The sequence below is a fragment of the Mustela nivalis genome, assembly GCF_964662115.1.
Source record: "Mustela nivalis genome assembly, chromosome: 13".
Taxonomy (NCBI): domain Eukaryota; kingdom Metazoa; phylum Chordata; class Mammalia; order Carnivora; family Mustelidae; genus Mustela; species Mustela nivalis.
This window is the reverse complement of record NC_139032.1, coordinates 76111469-76133746: the sequence shown is the minus strand read 5'-3', so window position 1 is coordinate 76133746 and position 22278 is coordinate 76111469. Positions and strand designations below refer to the sequence as shown.

The 22278-nt window shown below is 41.1% G+C and overlaps 1 protein-coding gene across 3 annotated transcripts in view; it reads left to right on the top strand.

The window, feature by feature from the left end:
• ASTN2 (astrotactin 2) overlaps positions 1-22278 on the top strand; it is an 855422-nt gene that overhangs the window by 709146 nt on the left and 123998 nt on the right. The window lies entirely within an intron of this gene.

Sequence of the window (22278 nt, the reverse complement as noted above, 5' to 3'; positions counted from 1 at the left end):
ACCTGTTATCTCTAGTGAGATGGTTTCGTATTCAGTGCTGAGGAAGAGGGATTTGGAAATGATTCAGGCACACCGGATCATGATGAGATGAGAAAAGGGACTTTTAAGAGAGTTCCGCTAGGTTGTAACTCCTGAGGGCTCTCCCTGAGGAGAAAGTCTGAGAATGTCTGAGAGAAGTTCTGATGTCGGACATAGCCAAGAAGCTATGTCGTCCTGGAGCTGGAGTCTGGGGGTGGGGGTGGGGGGGTGGGGGGGTGTTGCTTTAAGGCAGCCTGGGAATCTGGGTCTGTGGTAGTTTGGCACTGGGGCTAAGGGGAGCCCAGGCCACAGCGACACCCCCTGGGCCTGTTGGAACTGGCAGGCACCAGGATGGGTTGGGAACCTGAGTTCATGGGAGCCTGGTGCCATGAAAGCTTCTGGAGCCTGGATAGCTGGTGGTCCTAGCTGGGGGCCTAGCATCTTAAGAGTCTGCTGGGAGCCACCTATATCCCAGGGTGTTGGCCGGGTGCTGGAACAGGGCAGCTGCAGGGTTTCTAGGGAAGTCAGGCACACACTTCTCTCTCCTTCCACAGGGAGGATTAGGATAGTGGATCTGTCTTTCTTAACCTGCTTACCATAGGTTTTCCTACTTTTTGTGCTTCACCCAGGTGCTATAATATAATCCCTTACCCATAAACCTTAGTTCTGTGGAAGTATTTGTGTGCATGGATAGTTGTTGAAATTGATTATGGAGAATGAGGGGCAAAGGAACAAGTGCCATTATTTTTCTAACTTTGCTCTGCAGATTTCTAACTTCGCCTGGTTTTAGAGATCAAGTAAGTGAGTCCCAAAGAGGTGTGTGACTTTCCCAAAGTCCTACAACCAGTATCTGGTAAAGCCAGGCTTTACAATCAGGTTATACTCCCAGCACAGTGCTGCTCGTTCTTTAGGTACCACCATACTTAATGACGAAAGACTGAATGTTTGTTTGCTGAGAGATTTTTGTTTTGTTTTAATTAGAAGTGGATTTTGAATTTTCTGAGTCTATTGAAATGATCATACAATTTATGTTTCTTAGTTTGTTTAATATGGCAAATTGCATTAAAAATGTCATAAATTGCATTGACTGATTTCCAAATGATAAAAAAACTTACATTCCCAGAATAAATAAATCCCATGTGGTCATGATGCATTATCCTCTTTTAATACGTTGTTGGATATGATGTGTTAAAATTTTGTTTAGAATTTTTGTATCTGTGTTTGTGAGAGATTCTGAGTTTTCTTGTGATACTTTTATCTGTTTTCATTATCAGGGTCAATTCTGGCCACAGAAAGTAAATTGCAAAATATTTCTCCCCTTTTCTGTTTTCTACAAGAATTTGGGTAGAGTTAATAATATTTCTTCCTTAATTATTTAGTAGAATTCACCAGTAAAATATCTGGGTTTAGAGTTTTCCCTGTCAGAAGGTTTTAACTACCAGTTTAATTGTCTGATTAGATACAGACTTATTCAGGTCGAGGCTTGTATGTTTGAAGGAATTTGCCATATAAGTTACAGAATTTACTGGCAAGAAGTTGTTTGTAACATTCTATAATTATTCTTTTAATATCTGTGAAAAGTATAGTAATATTGCTGTCTCATTCTGGATTTTGGTAGTTTAACTTATCTTTCTTTTATTTTCTGACTGATCTGAATAGAAGGTTATGTAATTTATTTACCTTTTCAAACCAATCAGCTTTCATTTCATCAGTTTTCACTATTGTTTTCTGTTTCACTGAGTTCTGTTGGGATCTTTGTCATTTCTTTTCTTTGGCCGACTTTGGATTTAGTTCATTCCTCTTTTTTCCAGATTTTTAATGTAGCAGGTGAAGTTGTTGATTTGACATTTTTCTTGTAATATAAGTATTCCCCTTAACTACTGCTTTAGTGGTTTACCTATGTTTGATAAGTTAAGTTTTCATTTTCATTTTCATTCAGTTCAAAATACATTTTAATTTCCCTTTTGTTTTCTTCTTTGATTTATGGGTTCTTTACTGTAATTTATTTAACGGTACTTATTTTCCAAATATTTGGGAATTTTACAAACATCTTTTTGCTCTTGCATTTTGGTTTGATTTCACAATGTCAAAGAACTTAATTTTTATGACTGTCATCATTTTTAATCTAATGAGATTGCTTTTATGGGCCTGAATCTGGCCTGTCCATTTTAAGAGAACATATATTCTTCTATTTGTGAATGGGATAATAATATAAATGCCAACCAGATCAAACTGGTTATGTTTCTCAAGTCTTCTAAACGCTTTCTGATCTTCTGTTTTGTTGTATCAATACTTGAGAGAGTGGTATTGAAACCTCTGACAATAATTCTGAATTTACCTGTTTCTTTCTATAGGTCTATCAGTTCTTACTCCATGTATTTTGAAGCTCTGTTATTAAGGGCACAAACATTTAGAAACACTAGATCCCCTTGATGAATTGATCCCTTTATTACTGTGAAAATGTTGTCTGTATCCTTGTTACTTGCTCTAAAATCTGTCTTGGTATTGATACAACGACTCCAGCTTTCTTCCAATTAGCATTAGATGGTTCTAAAATTTTCCATTCTTTTACTTTTGCATTATTTGTGTCTTTATATTTAAAATGTATTTCTTATAGCCAACATATCTGTAGATCTTTTTAATTTTTTTTAATCCTGTCTGATATTATTACCTTTAACTTTGGACTATATTTAGACTGTTCATATTTAACGTGTTATTTTTGTAGTCAATATAAGTTTATCGTCTTGCTACTTGTTTTCTCTTGTCCCATCTTTCTTTGCTCCTTTTTTTTCTTTTTCTATCTTTTTTTTTTTTTTTTGGATTGAGTGTTTTTATGATTCCATTTTATCTCTTTGGTTGACTTATTAACTATGAATGTTTTAAAATTTTATTTTAGTGGTTGGTTTAGTGTTTACCTATGCATATCCAACTTATGACAGTATACCTTTAAAGCTATTATACCACTTTATAGTATGAGAACCTTATAATAGTATACTTTTATTTCTCTCTTCCTAGCCTTTACTGTATTGTCATATATTTTGCATTATATATGTGTGTGTGTGTGTGTGTGTGTGTTTCATAATTCTGTTACTGTTTTTCCCTAAATAATAAATTATATTTTAAAAGATGTTTAATAAGAAAACTATTTTTTTAAGAAAATTAATTTTACTTTTTAAGAAAAACAATTTTATGTATTTACTCAGGTAGTTACCATTTTTGCTGCTCATTATTCCTTCACGTACCTATTTTCATGTGATTTCATTGTCCTGTCTGAAGAATGTCTTTTTCTATTGCTTGTATTTTAGATCTATTAGTGATTGATTCTTTCAGCTTTTGCTTTTAGAAGTTATTGCTGGGTACAGAATTCTAGCTTGACAGACTTTTCTTTTAGTAATTTAAAAGTATTGCTCCTCTGTCTTGGTTGCATGGTTTGCATTGAGAACAATCTGCTTTATTCCTGTCTTTGTTGCCCTGTACATACATACCATTTTTGTCCTGTGGTTCCTTGTAAGATCTTTTGTTTAATATCAATTTTGAGTAATTGTATTCTTTTCTTGTGCTTGAGGTTCATTGAGTTTCTTGATTGTATGGATTTATAATTCTATCATATTTGGAAATTTGGGGGCCATTATTTAAAAAAAAAAAAATATATATATATATATATATTTTTTTTTTTCTTCCTGACCATCCTTCTTCTCCTTCAGTGATTCCAATTACATGTATTTTTGCCCATGTGAAGTGATTCTTTTTTTTAAAATTTTCTCTAATTATTTCTTCTTTATTTGTTTCTAGCACTGTGTCTTCAGTACCTTCTGCAAAGTCTACCCTGTTGTTAACCCCATCTGGTGAATTTTTCATCTCAGACATTATAATTTTCATCTTTAGAAGTTCAATTTGGGTCTTGTTAATATATCACACACCTTAACATTTTTGACATATGGAATGGAGTCAGAAGGGTTTTAATGTCTTTATATGCTAATTCTAACGTCTGGGTCGGTTTAAATGGATTGGTTTCTCTCCTCGTTATGGATTGCATTTTCCTGCTTCTTTATATGCCAGGTAATTTTTGACTGAATGCCAGACATTTTGATTTTTTCCTTGTTGGGTGCTGGGTATTTTTGTATTCCTATAAATATTTTTGAACTCTGTTCTGGGACACAGTTAAGTTTCTTGGAAATAGTTTTATTCTTTTGGGTCTCACTTTTAAGATTTGTTAGGTGGAGCCAGAGCAGTGTTTAGTCTAGGGCTAATTATTTCCTACTACTGAGGCTAGACCTTTCTATGTGCTCCACACAATGGCCTGTGAATTATGAGATTTTCCAGTATGACTGGTAGGAACAGGCACTATTTTTGGCCCCTACATGAGCACTTGGCACTGTTCCATCTAATCCTCTTGAGGTGGTAGTTTCCTCACTTAAATTCATCAGTCTGTATTGTGCTGAATATCGAAACAGGACCCTCCACAGATCTCTTCAGTTTTCTCTTTGTGTAGCTCTCTCTTCTTCATTCCTCTATCCCTACAGTCATTGTGGTCTCTCCAGACTGAGAACTCTTGTCTTCCCAGTGTAGAGAATTGTACATGAGTATATCTATAATATCCCTCTCTCTGCACCATGACCTAGAAACCCGTTAAAAGCAATAATCTGGGGAAATTTTAGGGCTCACATAATTTGTTTCCCATCTTTCAGCATCTCTGTCCTTTGTTGCCTGAATTCCAGTATGAACTTTTTTTTTTTAAGTACTATTCTCTTTTCTTTGTTAATTTCTTTGTCTCGGAAGTTGGAGAAATTAATCTAGTCCCTGTTTCTCCATCTAATCCAGAAATGGAAATCCTCTTGATTTCCTCTTGTTTCTCTTGATTACCCAGGAACCAGAGCTCTGATCCAAGCATTACCTTTTTTATTTTTTTTAATAGAGATAAAATTTACTTATTTTTAGGTAATATACTGAGGTCACCCCATACAGATATCACCTCTTTTTCTTCTTCTTTCAAAAGTTTGAAGGTGATGACATAGCTACCTGCATCTTTACAGATTGTAATCCTTTCTTGTATGACTTGACTTTCATTCTTTCCACTGCTCAATGCTTAAATTTTTTAAAGGGCAGTTTTAAAGGGCAATGGCCTTGTGTCTTTAGAACTTGCAATCCTCCCGCAAGGCCTGGCATACATAGATTTTCAAAGTTGAATGAATTGGTCTATGGGTAGCTATTGAAATCTACATTTGTATATATAAGTATATAGATATATAGATATAATTATCTTAAGTGTACGACTATGACATTAGCTCCTTAAGTGCTGTGTGACCTAAGAGGGTCTTATGTAGCCCTACAGGCTAGCTGAATACATCATAAGGCTTCTGAAAAGTATGATGATCAACTGAGGCTATGGATGATTGGGGGTACCCATCTGAAGCAAAAACCACATTTTAAAATTTATTTATTTATTTTTGCCACTATACCATCTTTACCATGTCTCAGACATCTGAAAAGTTCACTCAGCCCATATTTAAGTATTTCAGCACAGGGGGGCCTGGGCAGCTCAGTTGGTTGGGTGCCCGATTCTTGATTTTGGCTCAGGTAGTGATCTTGTGTCCATGGGATCAGTAGGTTCCATGCTCACCAGGAACCTGCTTGAGATTCTCTTCTTCTCCCTCTGCCCCACCCCCTGCTTTCTTTCTCTCTCTCTCTCTCTCTCTCTGAAACAAGGAAATACAGTCCAGATAAATAAATAAGTAAATCTGTTCACTTGATTGAGTTTTATCTTAGAAGTTATAAGTCTATGAGGGAATATGGGCTTTGAAAAAACATGACTTCTGCTTTCAGTTTCCACCACTCAGCACGGAAAGATCTAGGGGTAGTCATAATCTTTTCTAGGTCTCGGTTTCCTTATCCATGGAATGGGAGAGATAACACTCACTTAACAAGTTGCCTTGAGGGTCAAATTTAGTATAGTTCTTGGGAAAGTATAGGTACTAATAAATTTTGATCACTTCTCATTTCCATGAATTAAAATAAAATGAAAGGAAAATTAAATGTTAGGAAGAAAACAGCAAGGTATTTAAAACTTGTTTTGGATAGAGAGTGAGGATTACTCACAGATTTGGCCAGGTGAGGCCAGAAAGGGGAAATGTGGGTTTTCTCCTTTGATCTCTGGATTTTTGCCAATAACTGAGTCCAGGGCTGGAATTGTTTATTTATTTGCAGGCTCACAAGCGTGTGTATGTACAGATCTACATGCATACATACTTGTTCTCTCTCTTTCTCGCTTTCACTCTCTCGCACACACACAAACGCGCACACTTTATTGCTGCCATCTGTTCAACATCCTTTTGAACTAGCTGTTGAAATGCTCACTCTCCCTCTCTGTCTCTTTCCCTGCCCCCCATCCCTGAGTTTGGCGCTCTCTCTTTGTTTCTTTCGGAGAAGCCATTGCTCTGTCGGTTCTGGGACTCTATTGGGAAAGCCAAACATAAGTAGCCTCCTATTCCAGTTGTTTTGAGCAGAAATGGGGCTTGTTTTGGGGGGTGACTAAATTCCCCACATGCTAATCTGTCATCGATATTAAAAACAGACGTCTGGTTCTCCCGCATGGCCTCATCAGAGCAATTGGCATAGGTTTCAGCCTTTTGGGCAGGGGTAGAGACAGGGGGTGGGAATATGAAGTGGGGGCTGAGACACAGCAGATTTAATAAAGCCAAATCCCATGATTGACTTATGAAGAAACCAGCTGGGGAGGGGTGGGGACTTGCCTGGAGGTCACACATAGGATGAGTTAGTGGTAGAGTTAGAGATAGAATGGAGACTCTGGTTTCTCTTCCTGCATTCTCTGCCAAATACTGACATCTTTCTCCCAGTGCATCTTATCTCTAGTATCCTATGCTCTTGTTGAGAATAAACATAACCGAGAGTCAGAGGGAAACTAGGGTATATAGGTCATCTGTCTGCCTGGGCAAGATGAAGTAATTAGCCACCTGATGGCAGCTGGAGGGCTCTGACTTTCTAGGGAATGCAGCCCCTCAGACTCCTCACTTCTTGGCTACTTTCATATATGTTGGCTTCCATAAACCCTGAAAGTTAAGAGTAGGACCACAGACATTGAGTCTGATTAGAAGGATCAGAAGAGTGAAGGGAGGAAGCAGAAGGGTCTCACTCACTCTCATAATCTCCCATTGCACTCCCCTGCATTTTCTTTGGTAATCTGCTGGAATTTTTTTTTTTTTAACCTTTTGAAAATCAAAGACTTATGTCTTACCATGGGCTTTCCAACTTCAACTTGTTTCAGGGCTGGAAGCCCAGTGGACTCTCTTGAACCCCACAGGGGCAGCAGGCCCTCTCCACCATCCCCCCAACCTCCTTATGGAAGGCAGCAACATGTGGAACTGGTCAGTGCCCCTTTCTGCCCTGGCATCTGGGAGCCTGCTGGGCTGTTCCCCAGCTGATCAATACCAGGCTTCCCTTCTGCCAGCTCTCAGCTTTTGTCTGGGTCTTCTCCTTTCTCTGTCCTTTCTGACTCACTCTCTCTCTCTCTCCTTTTTTTCCTCCCTCTATGTGTCTTTTTTACTTTATGTCATCTTCTGTTTCTCACCCCATCTTCTCTTGTGTTTGTCTCTCTGAACTGAATTAGGTATGAGCTGCTCATCTAGAGTCATCTATCTGGGCCAAGAATGATGTCCAGAATGGTGAGAAGACACCTCTGTCCACCCCAACCAATTCTGTATCCTCTTCCTCCCTGCTCCCATTAAGTCTAATCTACAAATGATAGACACCCCCACCCACACGCACCTCATCCCATCTTAGACCTTAGACTGAAGATCTTCTCAGGGAAAGGCAAACAGTTAGGGAGGTGGATTTGTGTTGGGGAATAACTGAAGGCAAGGGACAGCATGGCCCCAATTTCCCTAGGAGCTGAGAGGACCGTGAGGGCAGCAGCTGTTATGGAACTGTTGATAAAATACTGGGGAAATTATTTATAGCTCCTCAAGCAGCGCGAGCCATGGCTTAGCCATACCCTTTGTCTGAGAATCTAGAGGGGCCCTCACCCGTCTGCCTTCTGCCGGCCCTGGACCAGCTTGAGGAAGGTGATGTCATTGGAGACTGGGCCTCATTCCCTCAGCTAGAGTGGTGGAGGCGGGGATGAAGGAAATATGTTTTACAGGGTGAGGTACAAACCGACATGACTGCAAACATCTGGGACTGATATTAGGTCCTCAGAAAATGTTTCTGTCACTCCAGCTGCTTTTTGGATGAGAGCTTTCTAAAGTCAAGCACCTCCAAAGGGAAAAGGTATTTGGAGGGTCTTAGTTCTCTCCATTCCCATATGCCACCCAGCCTGCTTTCTGTATCAGAGAATTTTACAGTTCATAAAGTACACTTGTTCATCCCATTGGAGATCTTACAGGGATCCAGGTACTGCAGACCATGCTGGGCATGGAAGGGTAGTAAGACAGGTGTGATTCCTGTCCTTAGGGATCTTTTACTCAATTCAGATAGAGATAGAATATAGCAAGGGTCCAGCGTGCTAGGTGTTGAGATCATTCAGATGCTCTAAGAGCACAAAATAGGGGCTTCAGAATCAATCCAGTGGTACCAGTAAAGGCTGACCAGAGGAAGTGAGGCAACTGTTTGAGATTCTGGCCCCACTTCTGATTGTACTGATCAACCCATCTTACTCAAGACTATCAGCCCCCCATGTGGAGCTCATCCACTGGCTGAGAAGACAGCTCTTTGGGTCTTACTTCTTTGTGCTGTTTGTACATACAGTCAAACAGCTAGAGAAAAGCACACAGTTGAGAATATTTGTCACCAGTATATCATCTGTCACCAGTTTCAGCTGGACTCTTCATGCTACCACACAATCCTACTAGACTTCTGTCACTTGACTTTATTCTCGACCATCTTTCAACTCATGACACCCTCTTTTCCCCGCCTCTCTCAGCAGATGATCTTGTTCCCCCATTCACAGAGAAAACAGTAGAGGGAGTACGTCCACTTCCCTCTCTAACAATTTTAAATTTGTATGCTCCTTTCTGCATACTGTTCCATTTCCCTCATGATACAGGGTAAGAGACACTCTTTTACCTCTCTAGAATTGGTTCATTTATTCACATGGCATTTCCTAAATTCTTAGGAAACTTTACTTATTAAGTACCTCCCTGTATTTTATATTCCCAGTCTCTCTTCCTTCAGTAGATTATTATTTTTTTTTTATTTATTTGACAGAGAGAGATCACAGTAGACAGAGAGGCAGGCAGAGAGAGAGGAGGAAGCAGGCTCCCGCCGAGCAGAGAGCCCGATGCGGGACTCGATCCCAGGACCCTGAGATCACGACCTGAGCCGAAGGCAGCAGCCTAACCCACTGAGCCACCCAGGTGCCCCCTTCAGTAGATTATTTTTACCATAATTTAAATATGCTCATAGGTTTTTCTTCCTAAGGAAACAAAATGGTCCATCTTACACGATCAATACAATATGTTTCTCTCCCCTTCTTAGTAAACATACTTCTGAAAGTAGTGTCTGTAGTGGTTGACCCCATTTCTTCACTTTCTACTCCTTCCTCACCTCCCTTCACTTCACTCTGTCTCCTGCTACCACCAAGTTACTGACATATTTTTCTCTGCAAAGGTCTGTGACTCCCATGTCATTAAGTCCAAGGACTTGGTTTTTTGTTTTTGTTTTTTGTTTTTGTCGTAAACTTACTTGATATTTTCAGTCATTCTTTGGGGTTGGCTATCCTCTTCTGAAACCTTGGCTTTTCTTACTTTCCTTGGTCCCATGCTCCTGGTTTTCTACTAGCCTCTCTGACTCCAACTCAGCCTGCCTTGCTGGGTCCTCCAGTTTACTCTTTAAATCTTACAGTCCTTACTCCTTGGTCTTCTATCTTCTCTTCTTAATTTAAACTGTCTCTAGGCTACCACATCCACTCCATAGTTAAAATCAGTACATTTGCTGCTCTTACACTTGCATTTCCACCTCATACTTCTGAGCTCTCTACCCATATCTAGCTGACTAAGGCATGTGCAGTTTGATGTCTCACGAACAGTCCAAACTCAACCAATCCAAAACTGAGCTTGTTACCATCTCCCCACAGATGTGCTCCTGTCCCAGTGTTCATTTACTCTCTGTAACTCCTACCACTGTAAACTGAATCCCTTGAAGCAGAACTCCAAGGTTAAATTCTTTTCTCTTGTTCATCCTCATATTCAATTCATAACCAAGTTATTTTGCTTTGATTTCCAGTATTTTCTTCCACCTTTATTGAGGTATAATTGACATGTAATGTTGTCTCTTATTACACTCCTTCCTTTCCTACCGCCTGTTGTGAGCCACCGTCATCTCTTCCTCCATCTATCTACCTTCTGACTAGTTTTCATATTAGCCACTTTTTATCCCTTTCAGTTCTCAGCTCTAAAGCCAGAGCTACCCTTCACAATACAACTTTTGATCATAGTCAGTACCTATCACAGTGCCTGGCTTACCATGGATGTTCAATTAACACTTGATGAACAGATACCTGATTTATAATACTACTCTCCTGACTTAAACCTTTAAGAGCTTTCCATAACTCTTCTAACTGAATGAAAAAAAATGACATGGCCTACCAGGTTATGAATAATTATTCTTACCTCCTTCTCCGGTCTTCTATCTATTCTTGATATCACCAATTTTCCTTCCCACTGGGGTCTGTACACTCAGATCTCAGCTTAAATGTCACTTATCTAAATCCTTAGAACCTTTTTGACCCTCTCATTGAGTACGTGAACTTTTAGCATTTAATATTCCCTTGCTAGCACTTATTATAATTATAATGAATGCGTTTTGACTGGGGGGATGGGCTTAGCATTCACTTTTCTCACTAGAATATTAGCTCTTCCAAAGCAGAATTATGTTCCTCTTTTTCATCACTCCATCCCCAGGGCCTAGTAAAATGTATAGTAGGCACCTAAAGACCTGAAGTGTGAGCAGGAAATAGTGAGATGAAGTGAAGATTGAGGGGACGATGAGTGGGGAGAATATTCCAGGTATAGGGAAAAGCATGTGCCGTAGCCTGAAGGAATAAAAGGGTGATGTGGCTGGAGTTTAAATTTTGAGTGGTAGAACTAAAGGAGACAACAGAAGGAGTGAGATTATGGTGAGTTGTTTAAGGCATGCTAAAGAATGTATTTTTTTTTTTTTTTTTTTTTTTTACCCTGGCTGCTCTATGGAAGACGAATTGAACCACCTTGGAATCTAGTGTCTTATCTTATCCACAAATTAATCCTACCAAGTAGGAGGGAATTATCTCCATTTATAGGTGAGGGAATTGAAGATCAGGCTTGTGAAGTTGGTAGTTGAAGGTCCAACTTCTAAGAAGAGTGGGGTCATGAATTGAACTTTGGACTTTTGATCATTTAATCTACTTTTTTTCCCCCCCATTTCTCACTGCCAGTGTATTATTGGTTAGAGGCAAGAAGCCAGGATAACTGAGTTCTCCCTGGCGAGTCTGGAGTCAGGTGAACCCAAGCCCTTGATTTCAACTTACATGACTCCAGAGATGTACCCCGAATCTTTACCTTGAGAGACATGATAGAATGAGTCAGGGCAAAGGTCAATGGCAGGAAGTTGATGAAGACTGGGGATGGAATTGGTGGACTAATCCGAGCCTGGAGACTTCTAAGGGCACATGGTATAAGACTGAGGACCTCACCTCAGCTATCTCATTCTAGGCTATATTCCAAGTGCCAAAACTAGAAATTATGCACTTATCAGAAGTCATAAAGCAAAACAATCAAACCACAAGTGAAGTAGAAAGATATCCAATATAAAGAGAGCCCAAGCAAGCATGAAGCAAGAGGAGTAGCATTTATTAAGCACCTTTTCTACACCAGGAACTTTGCAGGTGTTGTAGGAAGTTCAAAAGGAAGAGAGAACCAGCATCAGTGGAGCGTTTATATACCAAGGACTCATGTATGAATATTACTCATCAGAATTGTTCTGAAAAATAGTTATTATCATTATAGCACAGATAGGAAATTCAAGGTTCATGGGGACAGAAGCACTTGCCTGGGATATCTAGTTATTAAGTGAGGTTAGGATTTGAATCTAATTCTTTCTTGCTCAGAAGTCCATGTTCTTTATCTCTACTCCTGGTAGAGATACCTTCCAAGGAATCCTTGAAGGGAGAAGGATGATGATGATAATTATCATTACTACTACTACTACAATTATTATTTTAATGAAAGAAAGGGAAGGCATATGTAATGAAAAAGAAATAAAATTTTTTTATTACAGATGTGGAGGAGGATTGAGCATTATTTTCAAGGCAGAAGTCATGGTACAATGTAAGCCCTGAGCTACTTGGATTATATCCTGGGCCGGGGACTGCGGGTTGACCTGTTTTATGCATTGGGTTCAGACGTGCTGCCATCATGTGCATATGATGCATCACACCTTAGGAAGGTCAGATCTGGCTCTTCTGCAGCAGCTGAACCTCTCCGGGGGAGCTTTGGGCCTGTAGCACAAGGAAACAAGGGGTACTGAAACTGAGATCCAGTGAACACACTCAGCTGACTGAACCTAAAGAGAGAGCAAAATCAAATGTCAGTGAGATTGAATTCTCCTCGTATGTCTCACCCAGAATTAGCCACATAGACAACCACCTTGATGATTATGTTCGTAGGTGGGGCTTTTCTCCACAGCTAAGTTGACACTAGTGGCTCATATTTTTAAATTTATTTCTAGCTAACTAATAATTATGGATTAATCTATTGTATGCCATCGTTGGTTCCAGGCACTAGGGAAATGCTAGAGATGGTTAGTTTTATATTAGTTAATTGTAATTCAGAGTAGAGGACATGTATCCGTCCTGTTTTGGGTTTTGTTTTGTTTTTCATTTTGATTAACCTAAAAACAGAGCCTGACCAAGGAATGGGAGCAGGTAGTTTACTAGGTAGGGACACACAGGAATCACTTACGATGGAGCTTGGACAGGGCCACCCGAAGGAGAGAAAACCGGTACAGGTGTGTTCACAAGGTTATTGAGGCTCTAGTTCGCTGACACCTCCTGAGGAGGAAACAAATGTCTCCCGGAATTGCTGCCAGAATTAAGAATGCAAAGCAGGAGTATGTCTGCTCTGGCTCCCTACCTGTTGTTTGAAGATTTCCATTTGTTACACTTCTGGGCTGTGCTTGCCCATATGAGCCAATGCCCATGGCATCAGGGAGGACCTCAGGGCCAGAAGCAGAAAGGTACACCTGCTGTGTACTCGAGGGGGAGCACCAAACGGTCAGTCTGCACTCAGAGTGGAACTGTCTTCTGCATTCGAAGCCAAAATCAGAGACTAGGGTTGTGTGATCACCCCCAAAAGGAACCTTTTCTATACTCATTCAGAAAATACGTGTATTGGACAACACATTCGCCAATCATATTGCTGGGTAAGCAAGTACTGTTCCTTCTTTCTTGGAGTGCTCCATCTGGGGAGAGAGATGAAAAAATGGACAACCACATGATAATATGGTAAAAATGAAATAAGTAAAAGTTACAGTGGAAGAAAAATTACTTTGGGTTGGGGAACTGGAGATCAAGGGGGCCATCGTGAAAAGAGTGGCCCCTGACCTCAGCCTGGCAGGATGAGAAGAGTTTCAGTAGTAGAAATGAGTAAGGGGAAATCCAGATGAGGAAAGAGTGGTTACAAAGACATGAAGATAAAGAAAGAAGGGTGCCTTGAGGAACATGAGAACATGACAGAGACTGAAGTTTGAGGTCAAGTGAAGGAGTGCCTTAAAGGCCAGGCTGATAATTTGGACTCTCTTCTCTGGGCAGTAGAGAGTGATGGAGAGTACCTATGGGTCTAAATTGTGATTGAAATACACCTTCTCATTGGCAGTTAAGACTGGCTAGGTGCAGGTGAGGTATCATGGGTGGTTGTATTGAGCCAACTGCCCCCCTCCCCCCAGTCTGGGCTTACACAAGGTGTTGGCAGCAGAACTGAGATTCTAATTTGGACAAGTAGGATGAAGGTAAAGATCCAAAGCAGGTTAGTTCCCTCCAGACATTCTCTGCCTTTGACGTCCACATGGAGAATGGCATTAGCATTCTCTTCCACCAACCAGGACAGTTTGATAATTTTTATTAATGTGTGGCCCAGTGAGTTTCCTCAGCCATCATCCATCAAACACTGCATCATGCCTTCAACAGCAGCCCACACCCAGCGCCTCGGAAGCCCATATATCATACCTCGAGTCAGGGAAGCAGACTCCCTTTTATCTTTCTTGCAAAAGCACAGATGTTTGGAATGCCAGTAAATGCACCCAGCCTTCTCTAGGGTTCAAGCACAGCTTCTCCCTAGATGACCTCTTTGGAATTCTCATTCCCAGTGCATTCTGGGCAGACAAGCTTTTCTTTTGTTCCTTTAGAACTGCTTCTGCCTCACTCTTCCAACCCTTGTGTCACAACCAGCACATTTATGTGGCCACATCTGCCTTGTCCCAGCCGCCTGAGGCTGTTTGCAAAGCAGATGTTAATCAGTGTCTGAAAAATTTTATACCTTGATATCCTGATGCATGCCTTATTTTTAGACTTCCCTCATATCCCCCCCGCCCTTTATCAGCTGAAGAAAGAAAGGAACGTTACCAATGGCTGGATTGCAGGAGAAATGATCTGACACTGAGGTCCTATGTGATGTAGGGACTCTAAAATGAGGTGGTTGAAACAGATCACCTCTGCGGCCTTTCTGTCTTTGAAGTTTTATGATTTCATGCCTCTAAGGTATTAAATGTATATACTATCCTTTCTTCTTTCATTCACTTTTGGCAGAGTACCTTTGTTTGTTTTTCAAAATTTCTATGGAAGTGTACCATTCATGCACAAAAGTATACTAATCATAAGTATGTATCTTGATGCATTTTCACAAGTGAACACAGTGCTGTAGCCAGTATCCAGATCAAGAAACAGGACATTGTGATCCTCCCAGAAGCTCACCTGTGTTTCCATTGAGGCATTGACCCTCTCCTCAAGGGTAAATCTCTGTTCTGAATTTTATTTTATTTTTTCTTTATTTTATTAGTGTACAGACTATTTTGCGCTTTTTTTTTTAAGCTATATATAAGACATGCAATATCTATTCTGTTGTGTCTGGGTTCTTTTGCTCATATTGTGAGATTCATTCATACTGTTGGGGGAGTTGTAGTTTATTATCATTCATCTTCTTCTCAAGGGAAGCTGCCATTGTAAAAACTGGCAGCAGTTTTCGTACGTACAGACCATAAGTTACATTGGAGCTGACTTTTCTGTCCAAGAAAGCTCTTATAGGTGGTGTCTCTTAAATATATGAAGCTAAGTCTGGTTGTGATTACTCCAGGGGAAGGATTTAATGGGGACATTTTGTGGCCTGAAAAAGGCTACCCTTTCTGTGACATTTCATACATAGCACTCAAGAGGAGAAACTTTGAATATTTGATTTTAAATCGAGCGCTGCTGGAAATGAGTGGAAGATCCTGACCACCTCCCCTTGTGCCGTGTAGAACCTACAGGGTGAGGTGAGATCATCTCAGCATGTAGGGGAGCTCTGCATGAGGGAAGACCAATCTGGTGTGTCAGGTTCAAAGTCACAGCATGTGCAGCCCCATTGGCACAGTAGGCATGACCCGAGCATTAGGAATGAAACATAGTCTAAAGAGTTGTAGACTTGGGAGCCCATACCCAGACCTCTTTTTTTTCTTTTTATTTATTTGGTTTTTTTTTTAAGATTTTATATATTCATTTGACAGACAGAGATCACAAGCAGACAGAGAGAGAGGAAGGGAAGCAGGCTTCCCACTGAGCAGAGAGCCTGATGCGGGGCTCGATCCCAGGACCCTGAGATCATGACCTGAGCTGAAGGCCGAGGCTTTAACCCACTGAGCCACCCAGGTGCCCCCACACCCAGACCTCTTGTGGCTGAAGAGTATGGTGGAGGGAAGACCACGGTGGTCCGTGTCAGACAACGTGTCTGTCTCCCTCCTCCCCACCGTGGTCTGGCATAGAGCCTAACTGAGCACCTGCTTTCCAAAGTAGCATCCTGTGGTGGTGGTAGGAATTGCAGGCAAGGAAGGAAGGGGCCTCCTGGGGACCTGATCTTTTTCTCCCTTCTCTTTCCCCAATTCTTTTACAATCCAAGGGCAGAGGAGTGAACTCATGCAGACACTAGATTTCTCAGGAATGTGTGCATGTGGGTCTAAGACAGCAATTATTCCAAACGTTAAAAGAAGGGCTTACATTCCAAGTTGAGGAAGTGGTCTATAAGTCATTCATTCATTCAGCTTTTGTTTTATTGAGTTTCTTTTAGCTGTCTCTTCAGTATGTCTGGCACTCATGTAAGTAATACATCTTCTAATGCAATCTATCTGTCCCTTCAGTATTCATTCTTAAAGTAACTGGTTAGGTTATCCTATGGTTAGAAGTCTTCTTGTTGCTCAGCAATTCTGATATGGCTAATGATGAAACGTTTAGTGAGGAGAGCATCTTCCTGAATCCTATTAAGCACTGAATAGATACTTGCTAATAATCGGGGTCATTTTTATCACCATAGAAGTATATGACCTTCTACCACATTCACCTACCCAAATCAATTCTCTATGCCTCAGTTTTCTTACTGAAAGAAAAAGAAAAAATTGTTACACTAGTTCATATATAAATTCCTTTATAGGTCTGTGTTTCCTAGAACCCAGGGAAATAATATCTTTTCCTCTGTCTTACCTCAGGGTCTGTGACATGGGTTAGGCACCCATGTAAAATGGAGACTAACCATTTTTCAAAAACGTTGAGGTATGAACTGTGTACTTAAGATCCATGAATTTTATTGCATATAAATTATATTCCTAAATTTAAAAAAAGTCAATGTGAGAGGGTTTTATAGCATCCTTGGCATCATAGTATTCATTAGTAATAATGAAGTAGGAAGTGTATCATTCGTTTTACCGATGAAGACACACATGTTCTGAGATGCCAAGTAACATATCCAAGGTCAGGTGGTGTCTGGTTTTAACCATGGTTGTTGCAAAGCCTACTGCCATTATAACTAGCTCTACTTTTTCTATGAAGGCTTTCATTCTCACCCCAGGACCCATTACAACTCTGGGTTCTGAGATATCTTTGCCCCAGAAAACCTGGCACAGGCACCATCTCGTCTGTTGCTACCGCCCCCACTGTCTGTACTCAGTGAATAAACAGACTCTTGGTTTCCGAGGCTGTGAACTGGCCCCATTTTGTAAGTCCTAAATTTGCTGCTAAAGTGTTTTACAAGATACAACCAAACAAAAGCAGGCCTTTGAATAGAAGGTCACAGTTTTGGAAGGGCCTTTTTGGGTTTTAACACTAATGCTGGGCATTAAACTCATCTCAAGCAGAGACGAATTTTCCCTCTGGATTAGAGGGATGGGTTTTCAATGACCAGTGTCATTTGGGATCCTGGAAAGCAGAGGGTGGATATTTTTGGCCTGGTTTATGCCCAGTGCCTCATTCTTCAGTTGACTCAGGTTTCTGGGTGGAGTTTTAGTTTTGTAGTAAGACTCTGGACCTAGGACAACAGTCTGGCCAATTTCCCCTCAGGTCAATCTAAAGGACAAGAAAAAATACTGGTAACATTTTCACAGGGCACGGATGGAAATGGGACCTTCAGATTCTTGTATACATAGAAGTACAATCACTTTCAACCTGGAAGAAGAAAAGGGAGATGCTGGAAGGCTTGTCTGAAGAGGCCCAGGCATAGCCATGAACATCTTCTGCCTTTGGGTAATGCCTTCTATTTCAGGAAAACCTTTTTATACCATGCCTCATCAATTGCTCCCAATAGTTCTGTGATGTGGAGTATCCTTGGACTCATTTTCCAGATAAGAAAATGGAGACTCAAAGAGGGGAGGTGACTTGACCAAGGATACATAACTGGTAAGAGGTACAGGACTACTAAGGGCTCCTGCTCTTCTTATTGCCAGCCATCCGCCATGTAAGGACTTGGGCTTATCACAGTCGGTCATTTCAGCAGCTCCTAGATGCTTCTGTCATCATCCCTACCATGTAAGTGGGAAAAACTGAAATCTGGCATGATAATGTGGGTGGTCCGAAGTTAATTACATGGCTCAGTCCCTGGCAGCCATTATTCCAGATGGCACCAGTGTGCCTCTCAGTAACCCTCCATATGGAAAGAATGGTTGCCTCCCAAACTGGCCCGAGACCTGGATGCTCTGTAACTGTATTTCTTTTTAACATGACCAGTTGATTTGAGGAAAGCAGGTTTCATCAGCTGTGAATGGGTAGCCTCTAGTACACAAGCAGTTGCTGATAAATCAGAAGGATCTTTAACTTGAGAATGTAGTTCCTGTCTAAAGTCAAAGTCTCCTGTAAGATTTTATTCATAAAGGTCTCATTCTTTTCTTCTTCTTCTTTTTTTTTTAATAATGTATTTTTTAAAATTTCTTTTTAAATTTCTTTTCAGCATAACAGTATTCATTGTTTTTGCACCACACCCGTGCTCCATGCAATCTGTGCCCTCTCTAATACCCACGACCTGGTTCCCCCAAGCTCCTACCCCCCACCCCTTCAAAACACTCAGATTGTTTTTCCGAGTCCATAGTCTCTCATGGTTGACCTCCCCTTCCAATTTCCCTCAACTCCCTTCTCTTCTCCATCTCACCTTGTCCTCCATGCTATTTGTTATGCTCCACAAATAAGTGAGACCATATGATAATTGACTCTCTCTGCTTGACTTACTTCACTCAGTATAATCTCTTCCAGTCCCGTCCATGTTGCTACAAAAGTTGGGTATTCATCCTTTCTGATGGAGACATAATACTCCATAATGTATATGGACTACATCTTCCTTATCCATTCGTCCGTTGAAGGGCATCTTGGTTCTTTCCACAGTTTGGCGACTGTGGCCATTGTTGCTATAAACATTGGGGGCCAGATGGCCCTTCTTTTCCCTTCTTTTCACTACATCTGTATCTTTGGGGTAAATACCCAGTAGTGCAATTGCAGGGTCATAGGGAAGCTCTATTTCTAATTTCTTGAGGAATCTCCACACTGTTTTCCAAAGAGGCTGCACCAATTTGCATTCCCACCAACAGTGGAAGAGGGTTCCCCTTTCTCCACATCCTCTCCAACACATCTTGTTTCTTGTCTTGCTAATTTTGGCCATTCTAACTGGTGTAAGGTGGTATCTCAATCTTGAAGTGTCATTAATTAGTCAAAGCACAAAGACTTGCTCTGAGTGATCACTACCATTTACTGCATATGTCTATAGGTCAGATGCTGGGCTAAGGACATTGAAAATATTTTCTCCTATCCTCAAAGCAATTCTGTGAGCTGCAGGTGCTCAAGGAAGTGAAACCACTTGTCCAATGCAGAATTGGGAGTTGAACAAGGCCAGAGTCCCTGCCCTTTTTGGCATGACAAACCATCTTTCAGTTATTGAACCACTGACCATAGATGTTGGAAGGGACTTTAGATATTATCAAAGTCAACTTCTATCAACTTTCAAGATATTGCAGGTTAAGGCTTAGAGAAGGAAAAGGATTATTCATTAAGATATTAAGAGGAATTGTCTCTTATTCTGCATTGGCCTGATCAAGTAGGTTTTAGAGCCTGGAACTTTCCTCCAGGATTCCCTGGGCCTGGGTATAAAGATCTTCAACAACACCAGGCCTGTCATTCCAGGAGGAATCAGAATGTTCCTAGAGATTACTCAGGTTTTCAGGGCAAGAGCAGAGGAGCCACTTCCCCCTTCTGGCTCTCCTAAAGCCCGGCCCTTGACTTCACCATTGTTTTAGGGACTGGAACACTGAAATGTGAAGGGCCATGCTACTCAAATTACCCTGGAAAATTCCCCAGATTGAATGACCCACCCATTTTTCTCCCTGTCCCTCCTCCCCTTCTTCCTGGATGAGACATAATTCTAACAATTGGGTTATGTCACCTTTCACTTTGTTTGGAGAGGATAAGATTTTTCCCTGTTCTTAATTGAATGATGGAGCCTTTGTGAGCTCACAGATGTAATCTTGAGATGCGGGTGGGTTAAGTGTGGTTGTTGAGACATAATAGGAAATAGAGTTTTGGACAGTTTGGTTTAGAGGGAGGGATTCACTCTTTTTCTCATTCAGAGGTTGTTTTGGGGGGCAGACTGGAGTTTCTCCCACACAGATGGGCTCCTCTTACCCTGGAACAACCCACTCAGTGACGGACTCTGAGATAAATACATGTACAGCAAAGTCCGGACCATTGTGTCTGTTTCCAGTTATGTGCTCTTTCCCCCTGAGGCTGTATCTTCCTGGCCATTTTAGACTCATGGTTCATGAATGGGTGTGGTATGGAAGGAGCTCTGGACATCAGATTCTCTTTGGTTCTGGCCTCAATTAAGCTACCAACTCTGTAGCCTTTGGAAAGTTGTTTCTCATTTCAGGTTCTATTTCCTGATCTGGGAAAAAAAATAGGTAAGAGTCTATCTGCCACAGTGTCCTTTTGAATTAAGGTTTTAAGAATTATTAAGGATGATTTAATGTAACCAACATATTTTCTGAATGTCAACAGTGTGCCAAGCACTGGGCTAAGTGCTGGGAATTCATTGGTGAACAAAAATAGGCAAGAACTCTGCCTCCTGGAAATTTAGAGTTGGACAGGGGAGACAGAGAACTAACAATTGACTTGAAGTACAGCAACTCCTGGGGAGGCGAACATAGCATCTTATGGTATTTGTTTTATTTAAGATTTTACTTATTTATTTGTGAGAGAGAAAGTGAGAGAGGGTGAGCCAGAGGAAGAGGGAGAAGCAGGCAGAGTGAGAAGCAGGCTCCCCACAGAGCAGGGAGCCTGATGCGGGACTCAGTTCTAGGACCCTGGGATCATGACTTGAGCCGAAGGCAGACACTTAACCTGCTGAGCCACCCAGGCATCCCTATAGTAGGAAGTTTTAACCTATTGTTGAAAAGCCATTTTGAGGTAAAATAAAAATGTATTTATTATGCACACAAACACACAAAATCTCTCCTTAAGTATAGATATTTATGCATAAGGAGTAGGACAAATCACATTGTTCAAAGGCCATCTGATCATTGAATGAGTCAGAGAACTACATCCTTATAAGGCTTATTGGGCAGGAAGTATCGAATGGGATAGGAGACCTTGTATCTAGTGAGGCTGGACCGCAGGAAGCTTAAAGGAATGCCCAAGTCTGCATGAAAGTGATAATTTGGTTAATATCTGTAAGCACCAAGAGAGCAGGGCCTCCCCGTCTTTGTCACTCTGCATTGTCTTCCAGACACTCTACTACGATGTCCGGCACATGGCTACTATTTAACCAGTGTTGAATGAGTGTGTTGGAAAGGAGATGAAACAGGAGCCAGGTCACAGCGGGATTCGACGACAGGCTAAGCTGTTTGGACTTCATCCTGTAGGCTGAGAGGAGTCCTGGAAGCCTTTGGAGAAAGATCATAAGCATGACCAGAGTGGCACTTTGGAAAGAAAGAATTTTTCTAAATGTCCTGATCACACTTTCTTGTTTCTTTAGCCAATCTGTGAACTTCTTGTTGGATCTTTTCTCATGCTTCCCCATGCTTAGCATGGTCCCACACACAGAGAAAGCACTCGGGGAGTGTTTGGGACACCAACGAATGGATGAGTGATCAAACAAAGGCACAACAACAAATATGGCTGCACAGATAGGGAGCGTGGCGCCCAGCAGGGGCTCGAAATAAGTCGCCGTGAGGTTCGAAATCTCACGCTGTATTGTTTATTAGCTACGTGACACTGGGTACGATACTCAATTTGTTGTTGTTGTTTTTGGCTTTTTAAGTTTTTTACTTTCATTCCAGTCAATTAACATCAGTGTTCTTATTAGGTTTGAGTGTACAATGGAGTGATTTAACGATTCTGTGCATCACCCAGTGCTCATCACGACACGTCTTCCCCTGAATCCCCCTCACCCATTTACTGCTTCCCAAACCCCACACACTCCCCTCCCCTCTGGTAGCCATCAGCTTAGCTTGTTCTCTGTAATTAAAAGTCCATTCCTTTCTTTCTTTTTCTTTTCTTGTCTTCATTTTATTTTATTTTAGATTTTATTTATTTGAGATAGGAAGAGCATAAGCCGGGAGACAGAGGGAGAGGGAGAAGCAGGTTCCCCACCGAGCAGGATGGAGCCTGACTCAGGGCTCCATCCCAGGGTCCTGGCCTCATGATCTGAACCGAAGGCAGACACTTAACTGACTAAACCACTCAGGTGCCCCTGTCTCTTTATATTTTATTTTATTTTATTT